This window comes from Lutra lutra, unplaced genomic scaffold (genome assembly GCF_902655055.1).
Source record: "Lutra lutra unplaced genomic scaffold, mLutLut1.2, whole genome shotgun sequence".
Taxonomy (NCBI): Eukaryota; Metazoa; Chordata; class Mammalia; order Carnivora; family Mustelidae; genus Lutra; species Lutra lutra.
In genome coordinates, this window is record NW_025923833.1 from 468,329 (window position 1) to 487,890 (window position 19,562).

General features: G+C 49.0%; 1 pseudogene; it reads right to left on the reverse strand.

Annotated features, from left to right (window-relative positions):
- Positions 1-4,352: 4,352 nt before the first annotated feature.
- LOC125092647 (uncharacterized) lies at positions 4,353-6,639 on the reverse strand (annotated as a pseudogene).
- Between the last annotated feature and the right edge of the window lie 12,923 nt (positions 6,640-19,562).

Genomic DNA, 19,562 nt, shown 5'->3' on the forward strand with positions numbered 1-19,562 from the left:
GTTCTGATGTCATTTGAACTGGGAACACATAGCTGAAGGTTCTTCCACATTGTCTGTAAATACAAGGTTTCTCTTCCCAGGACATAACACACATGGAATGAGGTGAAGTACGTGAGAAATCTCCCTCCTGTGCCCCAGCATTGGCCGGGACCCCATGCAGGGTGAACCCTCTGCTAATGGCCAAAACAGAAGGGGCTGTGGAAGGATTGCTCACTCAGGTTCCTCCCTTCCTGACTCAACCTACGAATTCCAGCCCCTTCCTTCAGGAATTATCTCTGCATCAACATCTGCATGCCACTTGTAGCCCGGAATTCAGATAGATCTTTCTAAATGGTAGCCTCATATCCATGTCAACTGCTGATTAAATTTTAGATGTTTGAGTTTCAAAGACTATATTGGTGAGTCGTGTTCAAGACAGTGACTTTTACAGTCACTCAGGCAATGGTTTGACTTGAGGTGCATTTCAGCCCAGAAATAAAACTATTCAGATTTCTGTGCTATGCTGGGATCATGATGGGAAGCCAATTCTATCTATGATGGGGTTGGGGCTGGTCAGGCAAAAGGGAGGTTTTGCAAGAATGTTGCAGTAGGACAAAGGACACACAGGATACAGGAGGCTTTGCTCTTGTCAAATGAAGGCGGTTTTTCCTTCTAGGAAGGCATTAATAGAAAGATAGTTGGGAGCTGCCTGGAGGAATGTTACTTTCCTCTTCTCACAAGTCCTTCTCAAGGGACTGCAGGTTTGAATAGAAATTCCATTTTATTGACATTTCCTTCTGCCTCAGCCTCCCTCAGTGTGATGGAAGGGAGGGGGATTTTAGGGCTTCAGTAAATGGAATTAAGGGTCTCTGGATGGTAGCTAGCCTCTTGTTAAGAAAGCCTCTTCCTTGAGAATCACGAGGACTTTTATAAACTGAGGGAGACTCTAGTCTTGCAGGGGTTTGATCTCTATGGAGAATCTGTTTATTTCCTTTCCTTATTTGAGGGCAGTGAGAGCACCTGAGGAATGTCACTCATATCACATGTTGGGGGTGGGGGTTTTGTTGCGTGCCAGCTCCTGCTTGGTGCTCAGCTGGCTTTCTCCTCCCTCCTCATGTGCCCCTGAACAGTTTAGACTCTTCTGTCGTTAAGGTTGTTGAAGGAGGATGGCCTCATCTTCTGTAACTTCTTCCTGCTGAATAGGGGCATAGAGCTGTCCTGGACTGTGGTTCATTACTGGTCAGTTGGGGGGCCTCTCTGTCAGAGTTGTGAAATGAAGAGGGCGCTGAGTGAAGGGAAGAAGTTGTGCCTGGATCTTGCTGAGTAGAAAGGACCATTTGTCCTCTGGAAGTTACTGCAGTGAAGGGTTCCTGGCACCACCTGCAGAGATGGGGCTAGGATGGGTGGGGAACAATACAACAGGGTTAGAAGAAAAAAAGAGAAGGAAAATCCCCATGAAGAGTCCTTGGATAGTGGATGAGAACCTTCCTCCCGGCCAAGAGTTGAGTCAATCCTTAAAGAGAGGAATCCTTGGAAGTGCGGATTTGAACAGTGGTATCAGTTAGGAACCCAGAAATCTCTTTGTGATAGTGGGGAATGTACCCACATCATTCTGTCTTTAGATTGGCACAAGCTCCTCCTTGTGCAGCAGTTACAACCTTTAAAGTCTTTGTGTTTTGTAGAACTGCTTCATGCATTGGGATCATTCCCTTACTTCATTGAGAAATCCTATTGGGGCTGACATGTAGGGCCTTGACTTTGTACTCTGTAAGGACTTCCCCATGCCACACAACATCCTCCAGTCCCAAAGAGGGACAAAGGTGGATGCTAGGTGACCATGTCAATGAAACGGAGCACACGTTCACCGTTGCTTGAAATGGGGAAGGTTGGCTGGGTTGGTGATGGTTTTCATAAGGCGCCCATGCATCTGGGCCCACCCCAAGTGTCCAGTGGCCTCTGGAGCTTGGAGGAAGCCATGGGCACAGGTTAGAGCTTCAAGGCCATTGGGTCCCAGCTAGGGCCCTTATCTAATCCTGAGTCTCCTTGAATTACAGTCAGGCCTTTCAAGGGCGCCTCGGGTTTGGAGGGCCATTCTTGGGATGTACAATCAGTTCAGGCCCATGTTTGGGTTGGCGGGTTACGGCTTGGGAAAGAAGAGGCTTTTTTGTCAATTGCTTCATGGGCATAGAGAGACGATGAAGGACTGAAGGAGTCAGGATAAAATACTTGTAAGATTTTTGCCAATTACAACCAAGATGTGGGCACTAGGATCTCTGATTTGGGGGCAGACATGTTTGCCGACAGGCTTTGGCCTCAGCAGTCTGAGTTCAATTGATGACAGCAAACCTGATTTTTCTTACCCCCTTTCCATGAAACTGTTGCCATTGCTAAAGCACCTGTGCTCTGCATTTTCGTGGGGCATCTTAAGTCTGGTCGACTTAAGAACCTTTCAGGAGTTATGAGCCATGGGTGTAGAGTGTTTGGGTCCAGGCCTAAGGGTCGCTGGGTTTAAAGTTGGGCTGGTTCCGGTGTTAGTTCAGGTGTGTCTTGAAATCTAAGCTGGTACTTGATAAATCAGCCTCCTGTCATCGTTTGGTGGCCTTTGTTCTCTGTGATGCTCTGGACCTGATTCCAAGTCCTTAGAGTCAGGGGCCATCCCCATATGAATTGGGAGGTTTGTATTCCCAGGAGGGCAGTTGGATGCTTAGCTAAAGCCTTTGTTTGCCATTGTACCTGAATGGGGTGGCTTCTTGGATCAGTAGGACTGGGAGGGAAGAAACCATTCCAAGAAGCCCTTTTTATTTTGAGGTCTCGCCTGAATTTCCTCGATAGTAGAAGTCTCCAGTGAGTGGGAGAAAACTTGTCTGGCAGATAAGGGCCTTCCCAAGTGCACCCTCCACTCCAGTTACAGGGACAGCTGGGTCCTTCATTGTTTCCATAAGTACCCAGAGAACCTTGTGGAATGGTGTATGTTCTCTGGCTTTGAAGGAATGAGTTCCTCATCCCAGCCCTATCCAATTGGTCAAGGTGCTACAGTCGTGGGGGAATCAATCGCATGTTCCAGTTGTTCAATTAGCCCTGAGCCCATGGGGTCCTGGTATCCTCACAGAATAAGAAGCCAGGGGATTTCCTGTCCATGAGCTAATGTGGAAATGTTTCTGAAGATGACCTCAAGTTGTCTAGCTCAGGTAAGCAACACATATGGAAAGGCCACCAGAGTTAGACTTGAACGTCCACAAAGGTGGGTTTTTGAAGTCTACATTTCCTCTTCAAAAGAATGCTCCTTTCCAGAGACAGCCAGCTCAGTGATCATGTCATTGGAAAGCAAGTCCTGCTTTAACCCACGAGGGGCAATTATTGACTTAAGCTTAGCAAGCCTAGTGATCAATCATGGTGATTGCTTAGAATCTGCATCACTGGGACTTTTTTGAGGAATCTCTAATCATTGTCTCTCCAGGCCAAAAGCCAAGGGAAGGGCTTGCCATCAGACATGCCTGTGATACCTGTGGATTTGGGCACATTCCTCTTCCTGAGGTTCCTACACCTGCCAGAGAGTGACATTCTTTAAGCTTCTGGTGAGGCAGTGGGGAAGTCTGTAAGCAAGGGGTCAGGCCAACATTCCCAAGGGGCTTGATGGCTGCAGGCTTTCCGAAAGTCAGCCTTAGTTCCTTAAAGCCCTTTGGTCCCATCTGAGTCTCTCTCTATTCTCTCCATATGACAGTCCCATCCAAGCCTTGGTCAAATCACCCATGTTTCCAATGATGCCCCGTTACAAGGAGAAGAGATTCTTCTTGAACATGGGGAGATAGATTAGGGTTGCTGTGGGAGAAGAAATTGTTCCTGAGACCTTTGGACTTGGAGGCCTCAGGTAGAGCAAAACGTTCAATGCTTCAATGTATTTCCTAAGGAATGTTGGCCATTGCTGCTATGAACATTGGGGTGCAGATGGCCATTCTTTTCACTACATCTCTATCTTTGGGGTAAATACCTTGTAGTGCAATTGTAGGATCATAGGGAAGCTCTATTTTTAATTTCTTAAGGAATCTCCACACTGTTCTCCAAATTGGCAGCACCAGCTTGTATTCCCACCAAAGGAATGTTGGGATCCCATTTCTGTATGCCCTAGGTGTCTAGCATTGCCATCCTTGAAGCATGTTTTCCCCGAGGGTGCAGCATGGTGCCTGGGGGTCCCAGTACCTCTGCCATGGTGTCTGGCTGCTCCAGAGGTCGAGCTCAGTTTAGGGACAGCCTCTCCTCCCTACACCTGTTGCTGCTGCAGAGCACACAGACTGAGAAGGGACCGTTTTATGGGGCCACTGCCAGTGTTGAGCCCAGCATTGGTCATGTTCCTCTGCGTGGATGTGACGGGTGTTTCATGGGTGGCACCCTGGGGGAATACAGCTGATTGTATTGGGGCTGCTGCCCCTGAAGTCGATTATATGGTGGTCAAGGGGCCCTGGAAATCACGCTTCTTCCTGCATATGTCATGCTTTGCATGGTTGATGGGGACTGGAGGGGACGGCAGGAGGAGGAGCAGCCCCTGCAGCAGACAAGTGAAATGACCAGAAGACCGCTGTCCCTCCCACTCCCAGGGGGCCCAGTCTCACCAGACAATGGACTGTTGTAGGCCCAGATCATTGCCTCCTGCTCCAAGTGTCAGTCAGCAGGGTTGGGCAGCCAACTGTGGGTGTGGTGGCCAACTCAGAGGGTCCTCTTTTCTCATCCTCGGGGATCCATTGCCATCTTCTGGTGGGCTGCAAAGAAGTGTTCTCTTTGTTTGGCCTGTGGAGGTCAGTTGCAAAGAGCCGTTCCTGCAGGTGTGTTTCCTTGTGTTTTCATGCCGAGTCTTCCTCTGGGCCCAAGTCGAGGCCACAAGTGGGGTCCCAAAGTCGTCGTGTCTCCCTTTGTCTGAGCACCTCTGGAGACTCTGCTGCCTTGGGGTCGTGGGCAGACTCTTCTGTGGTGAAGCTGTGGAGACAGCAGGTGGAGTGATATGAGATAGCGAGCAGCATGTGACCTGGGGCAGATCTTTCCAGAGGCCTATGGGGTTATGTGGTGCGTGTCTTCTGAGGTTGAGGTAGAGGTTTCCCTGCAGGACCCATGTGTAACATGAAGAAAGGGAAGTTTCCCATGGGCCCCCTGGGGTTGAATGAAGGCTACACACCCAGGGTCACTCAGGCCCCTTCCCTGACCATCTTCCTCCATTACTGCCAGGTCCTCCTCCTGCTGGGCTGTCGCGTCTCCAGCCTCTCTGAGAGCCCTTGACATGCCCTTCTCTCTGGGGGAAGCCTTTGTCCATATGAGTGTTGCAGGTGCCATGACAAGGAAGGCATGCTCCCGATTCCCAAGGAAAGTGAGTTTACATGGGCCCCACGCTGTGGGCAGGTGGTGGGTGAGGTGGAAGCAGGCAGGGTGGCCTTTCCCTGATGGGTCTTGCCTGCATATTTAGAGATTGAGGAGATTCTCTAGAATATCAAACTCACATAGTGAAATGGTGCCATGAGGAGACCCGCTACCTCCCCCGAGGTGTTTTGGAGGCTTGGGGGACTGGAGGTGTTGGTCAGGTCCTATAGGAGTGGCCAGCATATATGATTCAGCCGGAGACTAGGGCTGACTCCTGACACACAAGGATGCAGCTCTGGGAGGGGTGAACTCTCCTGCTCCTATGAGCCTGGGGGCCTGTCTTTTTTTGCTCATTTCTCAGGTGTCTGAAGTGGGAGATGGGGTCACCCCACCACTGTCTCTTCTCGACTAGTGTTGTTCGGGAGCAAGCCGTCTGCTGAGTTTTGAAGGGTAGGAGGGCAAGGCTTGGGTCGTGCAGAGTGAGGGGTCAGTGGGGCGTGGGCCCTTTTCCAGAGGAGCACAGTGCATAGGCTGCCTGGGGACCAGTACCTCCAGGCAGCCAGTGCCCTCCATTCAAGTTCAGCAGCTCCTGGATGACAGTGACCAACCACCACAGGGAGTTGTTCAGATCAGGTGGAGTTTCCCCATGGGATGCTCTCAGGCTTCCTAGTGCCTGCAGGGACTGTGACCTTCCTCTAATCTCCTCTGTGTGGTCAGAGGCCAGGGCAGCACCCCGGGTTTTGTGTTGTTTCCCGAGGTGCTCACAACAAAGTCAGGGCAATGAAGGAGAGCATGTGATCATGTTTGCCTGCCCCTCTTCCTGCCCAACTCACCCCATTCCAAAGTCCTTCTCTTCTTATGCCTCCCTTCTTGTTTCTGTCAAGTCCACAGAAGGGAAGCTTCTTGAGAGCTGAAAGCAAGAGCAGAATAGGGCAGGAGCACACTCCCAGGCAGCAGAGAACCAAGGGGACACCGAGGCCCAGCCTCCCTTCCTGAGGCCCCTCCAGCAGGGTGACCTGTGCTCTGCCAATTCCCCGCGGTACTCACTGCTCTGCTGTCCAGGGCTGCTTCCCAGACTCAGTGGTGAGGTGTCAAGGTGATGTTAGGAACGGGGTGAGGAGGGGTGCCCACGGATATCATGCAGCAGTTCAGATGCAAAGCCTGAGTTCCTGTCAGAGATTAGGGCCTCCAGAGTGGGTGTTGTCAAAGGAGGGAGGAGGTGCTTATGGACAGATGAGACAGGACACCCAAGAGATGGAGGTGGAAATGAATTACAGGCACAGTGTGGCTCCTTCCGTCAGAATCGTCGTCTTCCATGGAATCCTCCTCCAGATCAGAGAGTAGCGAGGATGGTGGGGTGACTGTGAGAGAGGATAAACGGGAATTATTGGAGCTGACGACCTATGGCCTGCTGCTCTGGGTATGATGGCTCTGCCCTCAGTTGGGTAGGGCCCCAGCTCTGAGTCCTCCCTGGCCTTGGTTGCTTGATCTCCACAGGGTGCAGGTGGGACAGCAAGTGTGTGAAACAGATATAGAAGCCCCTTAACACAGGCTTGGAAGCCCCTGGCCCATGACTGGGTTCTCCAGGGCAGCTTCATGGGGGCATCCTTCCCTTGGAAACACGTCCACAGGTCAGATTCAGCTGGGGTGTGAAGGTTGGCAGAAGCTAAGGAACATGGGAACCTGTGTAGTGAACCAAGGGGAAGTTTGCTTTACCTTCTCCAGCTCTGGATGTCCCCTTGAAGGTACAGCAGCTTGGACAGAACCAGGAAGATTTGGTAGTGGACGTTATGAGGGAGAGAGTTCACCTGTCTTCCACATCCTGGCTCTCAATAGAACATAATGTCCTTGTTCTCTTACACAGGAGAGAGTGGTTGGGTCTGCAAAGTCATGACCATGACCAGGTCTGGGCCCATGCCAAGAAAGACCCAGAATCTATTGTGCACCATTCCTGAGAGGCCATGTGTAAAGAGACAAAGCTTTGACATGTGGCAGCAGCAAAGGGAGGCAAGAGAAGTTTTGATGGGAAAGGGCCTTAAAAGAGCCGCCCAAGGAGTCGAGTGGTGATGACAAACCCAGCCTACCCTAAAGGCCTGTGGTCACAATGTCTGTTCTTTTCATTCAGAAACTATGAAATGAACAAATCATGCCTGTTACCAATGCATCCCTTTCCTTGGCGGTTTTTTATCCACCTTCATCTTTCTCCAGAGCACCAGGGGAAACACCCTGTTCCCAGGAGCCCTGTCCCACTGTTCCCTTCCTCTGTGCCATTCCCTATATGAAGAAAATTAGTCCTCACTGCTGGAGTTGTCAATGCTGTCTACACCCAAATCTGTATGAACTGAAACAGGAGCAATGCTGTTATTAGAGAGACTGCTTCACCCATTCATCCCAGTTCTATTGAGATGTCTATGGGCCATGCAGCATTTGTCTGAGCCTTTTGCTCTGTTGTCAAATGTTCACGGGGCTGGTGGAGACAGAGCCCTTCGAGGAGACAGGGATTGGAGTTTCATCCCTTCTAATGAGACCATGATGCAGCAGTCACCTCAGTGTCAGTTCTACATGCCCTTGAACGCTGTCCCCTCCCAATGCAACCATCTAAAACTCCAGTTGTTATGGTCCTCTTGACGTGTGGCTAGTGGGAGTGAGCAACTCTACGTTTTCTTTTCCTTGATGACTTCCCTATAGTTCATTGAGATAATAAATGACTTTGTAAAATGGATTGTAGACTGACTCTTTCCTGGTTAGCTCAGCATTAGAAACCAACCAGGAGCGAGAGACAAGCCCGTCTCTCCAGCATATTCCTCCAGCCTTAGTGGCTGGCCTGACAGGGCCGATGATACGTAAGACATTCCCAGGCTCACGCACACCCACCAGGCAATGTTGGAGGCCGTGGGACCCTAAGAGATTAAGGTGAACTCCCATTCCTAGAATAAATGTGGAACAGATTCAGTGAGGCACTGACCAAAAGCAAAATGTGATGTTCTCAAAACAGAAACTGCTAGAATAGATATGGAACCACAAAGAACACAAGGAGTCAAAATGTTTCTGAATATGAAGAAGTAGGTGGTGGGTCCCTAGAAGCTGAACTTCCAATACCTTGGATCACTCCCCTGAGCCAACAGGATGGTGCTGGCATACAAATAGGCAGGGGCACATGGGAGAGAAATAGAAATGCCCAAATAAATGCACTCTTGTTGGCATCACGATGCTTGTCAAGAGGACTGCCTAGAAAAAGCATCCTCTTCTAAAACAGTGAACAGAATGAAAAGGCAGACCACAGATTGGAGACACTTATGAAAAGATGCTCAATATAAGACATCATTAGAGCAATGAAAATCCAAAGGGCGCTGAGCTGTGGCATTGTCTGTTAGGATAGCGAGGACCCAAACCAGGAATTCAAGCCCAAAACCCATTTTGGAAGGATGCAGAAAATTTGAGACTTTGTATGCAACTAGTGGACTGCAGAATGGTGCAGCATCCCGGGAAGAGCCTGTAGAGTGTCCTCAGAGAGCAGCAAAAGGTACTCCCGTGGATTCCGCACATGCAAGTGGAGATGTCAGAAAATCAGATTCTGTTCAAATACGTGTTTCTCACAAGAGAAAGTCTTGTTTGCTGCCAAAGAACCCTGAAACCCTGATTTGGCTGTTTCCATTCCCAGGTACTGAACTCCCTTGACTTGTCTATTGGACCAATCATTCTGAAGAAAATAAGCCCCTCTTGCATGGACAGATGGCTAGTGAAATGTGTGGTGATTGTCCTGTCACACCTGTTGAAGTTTGAGGTTCTCTTTCACCACTTTGCAATGCACAGAGCACCCCTCATTCCTGCATGGAGGATGCCCAGGTCCCCACAGTGATGCTCAGTCCCTGAAGACGACCTCATTTCTCCTTTGATAGGACAACTTTTGGGCCTACTTCAGAGAGCCCCAGCTAGGACCAGTGGTGGGTGTGTGATTTCCCATGGGAGAAGGCCAGTTTAATTCTTAGACACAGCATTTGCAGGGAAATGGTAGATCTCCATGGAGAAACACGGAGTGAATTGGCCCCATCTATTCCTGGCCACTGCTCCTTTGTCAGGGTCCTCCCTGAATGCACTGTTGTATGAGGCTGCCCCAGAATTCGCCTGCAGAAGGAAGGAGTCTTTCCCAGCACTCCGTGCTTCCAATGAGGTTGGGAAGATGCATCGTGGGGCCTCTGATGCAGAGACGTGTGTGTGAGTGAAGTGGCAAGAGATAGGTCCTGTGACCATTCATGCCCGTGACGTACCATGACATGAGAGACCCATGGACACTGACTCAGTTAAAGGGATTGGAAAAGACACGCTTGTGTCTTTGGGGCACAGTTTCCCCCTTCTTAGTTAGCGGCGGGATCTGTTTTCTAGGGGAATTGATGTGTATTTGCAAGGAAAGGACACCTATTTAAGGGGCGCCTGGGTGGCTCAGTGGGTTGAGCCTCCACTTTCGGCTCAGGTCATGGTCCCAAGGTCCTGGGATTGAGCCTCGCATTGGGCTCTCTGCTCAGCAGGTTGCCTGCTTCCCTTCCTCTCTCTCTGCCTGCCTCTATGCCTATTTGTGATCTCTGTCAAATAAATAGATAAAATCTTAAAAGAAAAAGAACACCTATTTAAATTGTGGGTGTTGAAGAGTTTTCATGAGCATGGACATTCATGATGTGATGGTGATGGGAAACTTCCCTGAGAAAGTGGACACCATTAATTGCCATGTGGAAGGGAACAGACATGTACGAGAACATACCATTCACCCAACGGACACAAACACCAACCCTGAGAATCACAGCACATGGGTTCCCATGTTAACACACCTCCTGCCCAGCACCCAATCCTACAGCACCTAAGACCAGCATGGTAGTTTTGGGGGTAGGGTCATGAGGCCTCGAGTCACGGTCCGGAACATGACCTTTAGTCTCCTTGTTGCAGGATCTGGATTCTGTGTGGCTCTCAAGATGGAGCCTGCAATGAAGCCCCACCTTGCCCATTGTCCAGGTTGCTCCAAACCAATGAGTGACTCTAGAGTACAGCATACTTACCACTCTCCCTTTCCAGCAGGGCCACGTGCGATTTCAGAAAAGAAAATATTATGGACATCAAATCATGCCTTGTCCTGTGTGCACAGCTCTTTTGTTCTCTTGGTCATGGGCAGGGCCCTGGTCATTGATATGGAATGTACCTACAGTTTGCATGCCCTGGGTCCGTTGGACAAAACAGGTGCCAAGGCAGTGTAAGTAGTACCCATTAAAAAGCTCACTACCCTGTGGACTGTAACAGAAAATGCTGTTTCCTGTAGGGTCTTTGGAATCGGGTATCCATGGGTAAGAGACTCTTCCTCAATAATCTCCCCACCAAGGACATTGTACGTGGTGAGGTGTTTGGATCTGATTTTCAGTATAAGAGAAACAAAGGATGCTGTACCTCACATGAAGAAAGGCTAATTTATCACCTCGGTGAAAAATGGGGCCTCTCCTTCTGTGCTGTCCACATCAAGGCCATTGCACAGGCTAGCCAGGGGATCTAGGTAGATAAACACAGAGAGTTTATGGACACACACGGGGTTCTTCAGGAATCACTCAGGGAGATTTGCTTGGTATGCACGTGTGGACAAGTGTGTGGAGGTGGGGAACTAATCAGTATGGACTAAGCTGCAGTTGGTCCTTCCTGGATGGAGGAAGAAAGGTCCTGGAGAGGAGCAGGGATGTAAATAGAAACTCTGATTCCTATTGGAGCTACAGGGCATGGAGTAGCTGTGAAATAAGTCCATCTCAAAAGGACACCTACTCCCTGAACCCAAACCTGCACCACGTAAAGGCAGCGGTGTAGTTTCCGGGGACAAGGACATGAAGCCACAGGTCTTTCCCCAGAAAATACTCTTCTGTTACTACGACCCTTATTCTCAATCCTGCAGGACCTGGAATCAGGGTGGTTTTAATCATGGAGGCTGCGAGGAAGCCCCACCTTTCCCCTTTTCCAAGTTGTTGCAAACAAGTGAATGACTCTAGAGTACAGAATACTTACCACCCTCCCCTTCCAGCTGGGACACCTGTGATTTCAGAAAAGAAAACAGTATGATCATCAAATCATGCATTGTCCTGTTTGCATGACTCTTTTGTTCCCTGGGGGATGGGAGGTTTGAGGTTTGAGGTTCTCTTTCACCACTTTGCAATGCACAGAGCACCCCTCATTCCTGGGGAAGATGGGGAAGTGTGCTAGAGGCCCGTCAGCCCCAAAGTATGAAGAGAGCAAAATGAGTCATGCACAAATGGGCTCAGTCTTCCTACAGGTTCCACGTTTTGGGTCCCACTGAACAAAATAGGTGGCAAGGAGGAATAGCTGCTACCTGTACCAAAGCTCACTGCCCTACAGATGGTAGATGATCCTGCTGTGGTTGTCCCGCCCCCCTGCAATGTCTTTGGGATTAGGTAGCATTTGGTAACAGATTCTCACTCAGACTTCTCCCTACCCTGTAAATTGTGCATGCCGAGATTTTTGTATGTGACCTTGATTTAAAAAGCCAGAAGAGTTTTGTGTCTCCCACAAAGAAAAGCCAACGTACCCCTCTGGTAAAAAATGAGGCTTCTTCCTCTGTCATTCCTGTGGAATGTTCACATGCCTTTCCATCCAGCGAAGCTAGGGAGAGATACACAGAATGTTCAGTCCACCGGTGGGGCTTGGCAGGAAGATCTCAGGGAGTTTAGCTTGGGGCCAGCATACATGGGATTGTATGGAGATGTTGGGTTACATGGGTATGGACTGAGCAAGCTGTTGCTACATCAAGAATGGTCAAGGCAAGGAGCAGGAATGTAGAGAGAAACATTGACTCTGAACTTTAGCTACAGGAAATTGAATCAGGGTGACCTATTCAATCCAAAAGATGGTAAACACTAATGTGCATGCTCTGTTTTACTGACAGGCAAGTTCCTCCAACCAGCAACTGTGTCGTGGTCATTGTCAAGACCGTTTCTTTGCCAGGATCAACCTGTGAGGCTCCTCCCTATCTCTCACCTCTTCTAGTAGATAGTATTTCTTCAGAAGAACACTGTGTGGCAGGGTTTCATTCAATGGAAGCACAAGCACCCTAGAGGTTTCTATTTGTTCCTGAGACATGCATGGTCAGTTAAACCAAAGACACAGGATTTCTATGTACGGACATCTGTGCATTCCAAAAGAGTCCCCATCTACAAAGTGCTGATTCTTCCCAGTCTTCCTTTCCTGTGGCATGTGGGTGTGTCATTTGAGTCAGCGGGACCTAGTTTCCCAGGAGCCCCTCCATCCTCAATCAGGAACCAGCAAGTTCATGAGATAGCGGAGGCCAGGCAAGAGAAGGGTACTCGCTAACCTGACCATGTAGCAGATTGTCAGGAAGTTTGATCAGGCGCCAAGCTAATGATGAGGCTTTCCTGGCAGTTGCCATTTACCAGTGAGCCTTCCCTCTGTGCATTCAAGATGTGAGCATTTTTGTAATGCTGGTGATAATGTTTTGGTAGACTAAAGTAGGTTCTGATTCTTTTGTGTTTTGACCCTGTCTGAGAAATGTCCCCAGCTAGGACAGATGTGGGCCCCGTCCTTTCTCCTCATCCCTGTTTGAGGAAAGGGAATCCTAAGCAACCCTCCAGGTCTATCTGTGGTTAGTGACGAATGTGGTGTCCTAGGGGGGTGTGTGCAGTGGAGATGAAGGAGGTTTGGCTTTGAAAATTTGACCCATGTCCTGAACTCCATTAAGTGGGAGATGTCTTCTGATGAAACACATGCACTCATCACACTCACATGCCCATTCCCATAGCATCAACCCACACAAAAACAAGCTCCAACCCTCAGACGCACCAAGCATACCACCTGAATGACCTACTGGTTTGCAGGGACTGTAGCACAGGGTCCTGGTTTTCTACAGGACACTCCATTTGTTCAGTTCGCCCCAGCCTCCGTTCTGAGCAGGAACTCAGAATGGGGGAAGCCCTCCAGACCAAAGGAGGAGAGAAAGCCCTAACTTGTTCGTCAGCAAGATCTGTCCCCCAAAAGTGACTGACGGGGGGATATGTACATGGTCCATTTCCGGTTGCTGCCACCTGCAGTTAGAGAAAGGGAAACCCAGTGAGGATCCCAGCATCCTGTGCACACCATGTGCACTCATCTCTGTGCTCTTGGTGTCATAAGCAAGCCAGATGGGATGCATTCATTGAGATTACAATCCAAAGACCGAGAAAATAACCTCCAGAAAAGGCTCCAGCTTGGAATTTCAAATCTCCCAAGTCCAATTTCTTCAGCAACTCATTACAAAACCATTTTCCATAGACAGAATGACTTCCTGGAAAATGCTGATGACCATCCATTGCCTAAGGAATGGCGGTGGTGTTTTCTCAGTGCCCCTCTAAATACGGTGTCCCTTAATGATATAAACTCACTGCAGGCTCTCAGCACCAAGGAAATTGTCTCTCCCCTCTGGCATGTACATGCTCAGATGTTCATGGAAAGAGAAATCAAACACGGTTGTCCCTCAGAAGCACAAAATGACTTTACTGAGGTGACTGAGCAGCTCAGACGTTGAAGCTTCTCCCTTCAGCTCAGGACCTGATCCTAGGGTCCTGGGATGGAGCCCCACATTTGGCACCCTGCTCAAAAGGGGAGCTTGCTTCTTCCTCTCCCTCTGCTACTCTCCCTGCTTGCACTATCATGGACTCTCTCTCTCTGTCTCTCTCTGACTCTGTCTTTTTCTCTTTCAAATAAATAAAATCTTGAAGAAAAATTGGTTTACCTGAGGGAGAGTTGGTGTTAATTCCTCTGCCCTCAAAATGGGTAACTATTCCATCAGGTCCTCGGGGGGAGCTAGGAGGATACAGAGCCACTGTGAGGACACTGGTGTGGCTGCTCAGGAAGTAGGCAAGGAGTTTGGATGGATGAGGACAGGAGGCGAGTGTGTGTGTGCGTGCATAGGAGGTACGGACCGCACTGCTGCTGGGCCTTCTCCTCGGTGCAGAGAGGAAGGGATCCAAGAGGAGCAGGAAGGAAATGAGAAGAAGGTTTTTGTCTTTCTAGCTAAAACGAGCCTGATCAAAGTCAAATACTCAGTCCAATACATGTGAACCCTAACCTGGCTTCTGTGTGAGGACCAAGTCCCATAACCTCTCCTGACTGACGTGCCACAGAGGTGTCACATGCTGTTTCTTTGGACATCAGTTCTGGGCCCAAGATCCCCATATATTGTGACTATATGCATCACGTCTCTAAGATTTTGCATGGCAGAAAAAGCAGCTTTGCTTGCCGAGCTGAATTCAACCTTCAGAAAAGAAGCCTAGTGGTTTGTTACACTTATCATTTGTCTTCAGAAAGTCCCATGTACAACGCTGGAGAACACTGTCATTGTAGCTTAAGTAAACAGCTGGCACCATCAATGAGTTTGATATATTGTTTCCACTATTCTTGAGCTGTCCCGTGTGTGTGTGTGTGTGTGTGTGTGTGTGTGTGTGTGTGTGTGTTTCTGATGAAGACAGTGGCTGTCCAAACACTCCCAGGTGTTTTGACCAGGGAAGTTCCTTACACAAAGGACTCTTGGAGTGTGTGATGACACTCTGTAGGCTGGCTTTACAGGAGATTTGCCCCAGGAGTGTTGGGTCCAAAGCTTCCAACCAAGCTTGACCTTGATTTCCTATTTGCCAGTGGTATGAGAGTATGTACTTAAAGAATTTGAACCTCCCTGAGGCTTACAGAAATCTTATCAAGTACACTAAATTCCCTCTGTTATGCTTTTCTGCCATTGGTCGTGTGTACACATTGAGACCAGCTATGACCGATGTTGCCCTGTTCTGTCCTCAATGGGTCCACACCCTTTCCAGCATTATGGGCTTGAGCATGAGGATATGGCTTTTCTCTGTGCACTTGAGTCCAGGGACCAGGCTCTAATCTTTAACATGGGCTTCTATCCTTGCCCCAGCTTCTGTGAACTTGGAGGCCACTGTGTCATGATGGGTCTTTTCAGGGACCTTCATAGAATCTAGGTTTTTGGCTGTATGCACAGATGCTGGTGGCCCTTTGCTAGCTAGTACCTATGGTACATCATGAACCCCTGGCTGAGGGACTAACACAGGAGTGTAGGCCAGAGCAACTTTCAGATTGAAACCTGAGCTCAAATCTTGGCTTTCCAAATAGGAGGTCAAAGGTTTAGATCATTCATCTCCACACCATGCCCATCTCAGGAAAGCAAAGGGAAACATCCTCCGGTACAGCTGTGGTGAGCAGGGGAAGGAGTATGTAAACTGTGCCAGGGTGATGAGAGTGTTTTGGAAGGGTGACACTTTGATTGTGATGAAAGTGTGAGCAAGATCTCCTGAGAAAGGCACACATTCGTGTTCACAAGCATAACACATAGACACAGACAGACACACAACCATGCAGCCACACACACAGGGCCTTCATTGCATATGCACACAAATCACCCCTTCCATATATACTAGTTCTTCCAGGTCCTGTACAACGTGGTGATCGTGCCTCACTGGACAGTCTTGGTCAGTATCCCTCAACCCCCATTCCTTGTTGGAACCCAGAATCAGGGGCAGGCTTCTTTGTAGTCTAGATTTCCTCCCAGAGCCTGATGCCTTTAAATATGTACAGTGGTCCTTCCTCCCAGCGTCTACCTGCGGTTGTGGAAAAGAAAACGCAGCAAGGGTCCCAGCATCCTGTCCACTGTTGGGCCAGCTCTTCTGTTTGGGGAGGACTTCAGGCAGTTAATTGGATGAGGTCCCGTGGTTGAGTCCATGCCCCACCCCCCGAGTTGAAGAGGACACTTGGAACGATTCTGGAGCTTTTCATGGCAGATCTCTGAAGTCCATTCTGATCAACAGATAGAACATTCTTTTTCAATGAGAAACCTTTTCTGCTGAACAAGGTGTTTGATCCCATCAAGTTTGTAACTGAGGCTGTCCTGTGTCATCACCCTTTTTGGGTCCACTGTCCATAAGAGTTGGACCCAACATTCCTTCAGGAGGGGAGACTGCTGCCCCCTTCCCATGGGAGGTAAAGTGCCAGATTTTAATCCTCCATTGATGGAAGAAATCAAGGTAGGAACATTTGTTCCCTTTAAGGTACCTAGCACATCCATGTAAGATGTGTCTAATGGACGGAAGTGGAGGGGGGAGATCGTGAAACCTCCTGTCGTATTCTCTTCCATTTTTATGTTCAGTGTTACTGGTGGAAAACATAGTCTCTTCCTTCCTACACATCTAAGAACCATGTTTCCTGGAGAGAGCTATATGAACCTGTGTTCCAAAAAGACCTAGGATCCATCCCTTCAGCTATAGAAACTTTTTTTTTTTCCCTGTGCCCCTTGTTTCCAGTTTGAATGAGAATTCCATCTTGACTTCCGGAGGTAATGGTGACGGACGGCATGGAGGGCAACTGCTACCAGTGAAATCATAGGAAATTGTATCTCAGCAGTTTTGAAAGCTTCGGTTATGTCTGTGATACTGAGTAGAAGAATATGTCTCCAATCAACATAATGAGTCAATATCCAAGGTACATTTCTCGCTGTCCCTGATGAGGTAGACCTCATCCTGGAGGAAGAACCGGACTTTCTTCTTGGTTGGTTGTGGAAGGGCTGGCGTGGTTGTGGGTGGCTCCACATCCTCAGGGGGATGCTCCACAGAGATTGCTGGCAGACACATAGAAATAGCAGTGTCAGCATCTTGTTGTCAGAAGACCATAGGGGGATTCGACATTCTTTACTTCTAGTCCAACCATCTGCTCCCCCTGCTCACCAGCTGCCCAGCAGACATTCCACCCTCCAGATGGGACTTAGGAAGATGTCGTGCTGTGCTGTGCTCTGAATTCCGCCCCCTTTCCACACCCACAGGTTCTATGGGCATCTGCTTGCATTTAGCAGAGACATTACAGAAATGCAGCAGAGCGCAGTGAGCATGCCTGATGGCCTGGTTTCACATCCCATTGATCAGCCACACCCACTCAAGAGAATCCCCGAGAGCCCTCTGTGCCCGGTTTCCCTATCCTCTGGCCTAGACGTTAGTGTGCCATCATGGTGTCCCAATTCATTCACCACAAGGATCCCCTGGGACATAGGAAAAAACAGGATGCTTCCCAGTTGCTCTGTAGGTGTTGAGGAACATACTGCCTAGGGAATCAGTTAGACGGCTGGCTGTGGGTAAATCCAGACATGGGACTTGGGATGGCTCCACTGCACAGGAGGATGGAAGCCCCCTCCTTATCCTTCACATGAAAATTGGTGCCTTACAGCCAATAGAGAACCCATGTCCCCTTCTCCTGTCCTCCCCACAGCAGCACCGATGGGAGTGAACAGACTGGAAGCCCCATTTCACAGTGGAAGGCACTGAAATGTAGTATGGTAAAGGGACTGTCCAGAGTTGCCACCCTGATGAGGGTGGATCTGGGACAGAAATGCCATTATTTCCCTGTGGATGGAGATCCTTGAGCCCCTGACACCCACCCAGTGCCCCTGAGAAAACGTCCTGAACCCCTGAACCAAGAACTTCCCTCACAATCTCAAATTCCCCTTTGCCAATGTTTCTTTAGGGGAGATCTAGTGCCACAACACCAGACTCAGTCCTCAGTTACCTCTGTGTTTGGGGCCCTGACATAAAATATGAGACAGTTTCTTCCAAATGGAGCCCTAGTGAAGGACCAGGAATGTGTAACATTGGCCACGTTCCTCCACCTGTTTGCAAGGTCAACACTGTCGCCCACGGCCTTCCTGAAGGGCAGTTGATCCCCACTGCTACTGGTGTTCTGCTTGGCTCCCAAGCTGATTCAAACTCCAGGTCATTCCACTCCCTGCTGTCACACTATGACCCTGCAGAGAATTCACTTGCCTTCAGCTGGCCAATCCTGAGGAGAAGTTCATGGTAAGAGTTAACATGGAGGTGGCCATCTGGGCTGGGAATCGTTGGTTTAAGGATGGAGATGTATGATGCTGAATGAACTACTCTTGATGTGAGGACTGTTCTGAGGAGCCTAGATGGAAGTGAGGCTACCCTGGCTGGAGTGATTTCCTCCCTACTCTCTCATTCCTCTCCAACATCCCCTGTCTACTCTCAGGTCTCGTGATCCCCTCTGGAGACTGTAGGTTTAGGAGACAGTCTTCTGTCTCCCTTCATATGCCGGACCTTGAGAACCCAGCCCACCAGTATCTTTGAGACCAACAGACAGTCTACTGTGCAGCTGCGAGGTGTTCTTTCCACCCACCTGGTGTCACAGTCCATTCCCATCCACTCCCAAGCATCATGCAGACAGCCCATGAAACCCTCCACATCAACCCATGAAAACACCCCGATATCTTCCAGTGTCTCTTCTTCTAAAAACAGCTGCATTTCGACTGCTGACTGTTCCTCTCTGATTTTGTCCTCTCCATTGAGAAGAAGTGACCGGCAATTCCTCCCCCTCAAATGTGTTTCCTGGGTCGCACCAAGATTCTCTTGATCCAGGGACAACAGAGTGGCATGTGACCTGTGTGTGTTCACTGTATGACTGTGTCTGAAATTGGCATTCAGAAATAGTACGGTTTTCTAAACGTAGAAGTTATTTAGGGAAGACAGCTTCACCAAGAAATCACACTGAAATAACACAGAAAAAAATGACAAATACAGGCATCGAACCAGGAGGAGAAATCAGAGGGTGGAAATGAAAAACCGAAGAGAAGAACCCAGTCTCTGTAAAAGTGAGTCAGCCAACTTGAGAGAAGAGAATTCAGAAAATTGATAGGCACATACCCGTAGAACAGCAGTTGAGATTTCCCATCGTGGGGACCTTTACACCTGTTCATCAAACTGCAAGGGGCATGGCTCACAGAGTGGCAGTTGATATGGAAGAATGGGTGCATGTCATCAGGTCACCATGGCAATGGGTCATATCAGAACTCTCAGAATGAAGGCATCCCTGCAAACTGTGGGGTCATGGAGGGAAGTGGTTTGGGGAGGGGTCGATGGATGATGGGCATTGCAGAAGGCATTTCTTGTAATCAGCTCTGAGTGGTGGATATAAGTGGTGAATCCCTCAATTCTACTGCAGAACCCAATGCTGCGCTGTAAGTTAAGTAACTAAATATTTTAATTAAAAATAGACACTCCTGAGCGCACATAGGAGACTTAAATTTTCATTTTACATCTGCTATTTTGTAAAACTCCTATTTATATGAGATTGTTTCACAAAGTTTCTCTAGGAGTTCTTGGGTGGCTCAGTGGGTTAAGTATTGGCCATCGGCTCAGGTA